Source organism: Pogona vitticeps, chromosome 5 (assembly GCF_051106095.1).
Source record: "Pogona vitticeps strain Pit_001003342236 chromosome 5, PviZW2.1, whole genome shotgun sequence".
In the NCBI taxonomy this organism is placed as follows: Eukaryota; Metazoa; Chordata; class Lepidosauria; order Squamata; family Agamidae; genus Pogona; species Pogona vitticeps.
Genome location: NC_135787.1, coordinates 176,877,178 through 176,882,023, shown reverse-complemented (window position 1 = coordinate 176,882,023; position 4,846 = coordinate 176,877,178).

Sequence of the window (4,846 nt, the reverse complement as noted above, 5' to 3'; positions counted from 1 at the left end):
CTTAAAAAACCCTTTCTTTTGGAGCCCCAGCTGGAGGGGGGGGGTTTCCAACAGCCACAAAGGCTTTTCAGATTAACTGTGATGAAAAGGCAGCTAGCTTTTTCAAAAGAGCTACCTGGGAAGGAGATACTACCCTGTTTCCCCGAACATAAGACTTAACCTGAAAATAAACCCTAGAATGATTTTTCAAGATGCTTGTAATATAAGCCTCACCACCAAAATAAGCCCGTTAAGTGAAACCCTGCTCTCCACCACTGTGCTGCAACCAGAAGATGACATAACTGTATTTGAAAAAAATGTAGATTGCTGTACATAAAAAAGACATCCCCTGAAAATAAGCCCTAATGTGTTTTTTGAAGCAAAAATTAATATAAGACCCTGTCGCATTTTCAGTGAAACACAGTAGGTCAGTTAGCCCACATACCTTAGGAAACAGCTCCACAAGGGGAAAAAAGGCACTCCACCTTCCAGCTGTCACTCTCCTGAAGCCTTCAATTGCTGAGGGTCCCAGTTCATCTGTAGCTCCCTAATTGCTTCAAAAATGTAACAGGAAATGGATGAATCCCCATCCGCTCAGAACTGGTGGTTTTGATTTCCAGCCAGCTGGACAGGTTAGGTTGGATCTCAGGGCCAACATTCAAGGACACAAGTGACCAACTAGGTAGCAGGAGGTGACGGTGAGACACCAGCAATCACCACAGCACCAAGTGTCTTAAAAACACCAAGTATTTTAAAAACACTTTATAATGAAAGGAAAGGACAGCGGTCCAAGGATACTGTATAGCAGTGGTTCCCAACCTTGGGCCTCCAGATGTTCTTGGGCTTCAACTCCCAGAAATCCTGGCCGGCAGAGGTGATGGTGAAGGCTTCTGGGAGTTGTAGTCCAAGAACATCTGGAGGCCCAAGTTTGGGGACCACTGCAGTATAGGGTTACAGATACTCATTTTTATTTATTATTTTACTTTTAAAATTGTCATTTCTTTTTTTTTTTACAACAATAACTGATGTATATTTTCAGATATGATGTCATGGTTACATTGCTGTACTGTGATATGGAAGACTCCCATCAAACCATGAAATTAATGGGTTGATCTTGGGCTAGTCCCTCATATCACCCTGATTTACCTCATAGGTTTTTCTGAGGAAAAGTGGTGGAGTAGATAAAATGCATAGATTGCCTTGAGGTTATTGGGAGGAAGGTGGAATAGAAATTAAATGTAAAAGCACCACAAAATATTAAATCAATATGTTTTTTAGGACTGGGTGAGAGAGGCAGGCTCCCCTTCATTCCTGTAGTCATGATGGCACAAGGATTTCAGTTGAAAAGGGAAAAGTGCAAAGTCTCAGAATGTTCTTCTTGCTAAACAGTGGTTTTGCTTCAGTGTGTCTGGAATGTAGAAGCCATTGTACAACATGGGGTGATAGGAGCAGGTGGGAGAAGAAGTAAGTTAACCAAATGCTTTGCAACTGAAGTTTTATATACACACATATATACACAGTATATATATATACATACACAGAGTGGTGCCTTGCATTACGACATTAATTCGTTCCAGCGAAATCGCTGTAGAATGAAAACGTCGTAATGCGAAATAAAAAAGCTCATAGAAATGTATTAAAACCCTATTAAAGCGTTCCTATAGGCTTGAAACTCACCGTCCAGCGAAGATCCTCCATAGTGCGGCCATTTTCGCTGCCTGTGCAGCGAGAAATCCGTCCCAGAAAACAGCAGGGAGCCTTTTTTTTTACCTGGGGGCCATTTTGAAACTGCTGATCAGCAGTTTTGCGAGAATCGTCGTTTTGCGAGAATCGGTTCCTGAAGCAGGGAACTTGATCATCGCAAAGCGAAAAAAAAACCCATTTAAAACATTGTAAAGCAATCGCTTTTGTGATCACAAAAAGTTCGCTGTGATGCGATTTTGTCGTTAAACGGGGAGCTCGTCTTGCGAGGCAGCACTGTGTATACATATCAAACTGAACATCTTGTCATGTTGTTGGGACCATTAAGTCTAGGGCCTAAAACTATATAGTCACACCACTGATCCTGATTCGTAATAGCAGCTCATTAATTCCATCAAATTCAACAGACCTCTGAAACTGATGAAACAGGATTCCAAGTAAACTGCCTAGATTTCAAAGGTCTTTTATTAATGAAAGGTCATTCTTCAAGTCATCCTATGGCCTTCTTACAGATATTAAGGCTCAATCCCTTTTTCAGAGAGTAAGCCTGATCCTCAGAGAGAAAGCTAAAAAACAAAAGCCTAGCATCCATCAGGTAAGTTCAGAGAACAAAGAGGTTAGCTAAGCTTCTCCAAAGACCACCGCTGCATTGATATAAGCACTCCAGTAGCATTTGTACAGGTTAAACCTCTGAGCCACTGAACTGTTGATCGAAAGATTGGCAGCTCAAATCCGCTCAACAGAGTGAGCTGTTGCTTGTCCCAGTTCCTGCCAACCTAGCAGTTCAAAAGCATGCAAATGTGAGTAGATGAATAGGAATCACCTCACTGGGGAGGTAACAGGGTTCAGTGTCTAGTCATGCTGGCCATGTGACCATGGAAAGTGTCTACGGATAAACGCCGACTCTCTGAATTAGAAACAAGGATGAGCACCAGCTTCTAGAGTCGGACACAACTGGACATAATTGTTGAAGGAAACTTTTGACCTTTACCTTTAGCATTTGTACATTTACTCCTGTCTTGTAAAGTCACTGTTCCTTCTCGAGTGGATATTACCAAGATTTCAAAAGTCCAAAAGGAACTGTTTGCTGGAGTTAGAAGACAGATATATTTAAGTTCAAACTGCAGTCACAGCAAATTGCACTTTGGCTTGTTTTAAGGGGTTTTTGAGCGATTTGGACAAGTGGGATATTAGTAATGTTGTATCTATTAAATTCAGGGGGATGTTTTTTTGAAAATTTTAAAGACTTTTTAATATTGTTGTGTGTTTGTTTTAAAAACTTATGATGTTTTGAATTGTGACTATGGTATTTTTTAACTGAGGCTCTTATGGTGAGAAAGGCAGGAAATGAACGAATGAATGAAATGTGTCGCCACTGGCATTTATACCTAGTCAATTTTGATTGGCATGCTAGAACCATTTACCTAGTGGTAAGCCCCATTGAATGGAATGGTTCTGGGGATGCCTCCCTTCCCCCCTAATTCCTTTCAGAGTTTGTAGTTTTTTAAAGGACATGTATAATTACTGTATATAAATGTCTCTGTCAAGTTCTCTCTCCTCTCTGTTCCAAACAAAAAAGCCCAAATGTTTAGAACTTTCCTCAAAGAGAAGTTCTCAGCATAGACAAGGACTTTTTGAAGCTATCATGTGTTGAAAGGAAGTTATTAATAGTAACTTCAGTCAGCTTTTAGTCACATTCTCATCAGTAGTTCCTCTTGTGGATAGTAGCTTGTTAGAAACCAGGAAGCAGTGTAAGAATAAGTGAATTATTGTTATATGTTTTGTGTGTATGTGTGTAAGAATTAGGATCATTTGAAAAACTGTTTTGGGACTAGTGCTTTTTTGTTTGTACATTTTTTGGATTTAAGAGCGAGTGGTAAGGTAGCCGCACTTCTTGATACCACTTGACTTGACCACTTGAAAGCCACAGTTCAGTTGTTTCCTGATTTGGGTCAATAGTTTGAAACAAGAAAATAATTCCTGAAGTTTTACCAAAGTTATGAAAACAATAAATAACTTAATACTCTATCCATATCAGAGTATTGCACAATTTAAAATTAGGGACGTATATGAAATACAGGCAAAACAAATTAAAATGTTAACAAGACTTGGACTATTCTGGGCCATAAGTGGGTTACTTTATCAATAGCGTTATCTCAGCAATTTGCTAGATCTGATTTTGCATATGTTGTGTGTTCTGTGCCATCATGTCAGAAACAACTTACAGTGACCTCAATAGGGCTTTCAAGGTAAGTGAGAAATTTAAAGAGTGCTTTTAACCATTCCACTCCCCCAGTGAGTTTTCATGGCCACGTGGAGACTCGAACCCATTTTTCCAGAGTCCTAGTTCTTCTCTTTATCTGCTACACATGGTGGGTCCAGATGAAAGATCAGGACCACACCCACCAGGAAAACCACTGTTAATGACTTGAAGACCCATGACAATGGATGGAGAAGGACTGCAGAAGTGGGATTTGCACTCAACCTCCCCCATCCTTGTGTCCACCTAATGAGCGTATTCAGACCAGGGGAAGTGAAATCAGGGGTCTCCTACCAACTCTCCCAGACTGAAGAAACTACTTGGACGAGTAGCGAAACGTTTCAACCTAATAAGAAAGAAGTCCGGTTGACATGACTCAACTGCCAGATAATCTCACCTGGATGACTGGGAATTTTCAGATGTATGGTGGGCCGTACGTTGTATGCATAGAAGTGCTGCACTGATTGATTTTCTCCACAGTCACAGAAAATTTGTCCAGTATCCAAGAATACCCATTTTACTTGATTATTCTTTGCTCTTCCTACTGCTTCAACAGAGATTGTCTCTTATTTCCGATTTTCTGCTGAAAAGCTGCTCTTAGATAAGGTATTCTGAATTTTAAAAAGCTCTTTGCTTTGGATCTTTCATTCACCCTTATGGCCAGCTCTCACTTCTGCCCCGGAGAAAATTAAAAAAAAACTAAATTAAAACAAAACCAAAACAGAAAATTGCAATGAAAACAAAACACTCAACCGACTGTTCCTGAAAACGCCCTAAGCAAGGCCATGCCCTGCAATATGTCCTCTCTAGGGGGAGCAGGCGAACATCAAAAAAACACCGCACTACAACTCCCGGCAAGCCTTGCGGGGAGCTTCTCTTGGGATGGCGGGCCCGCCCGCGTAGAGC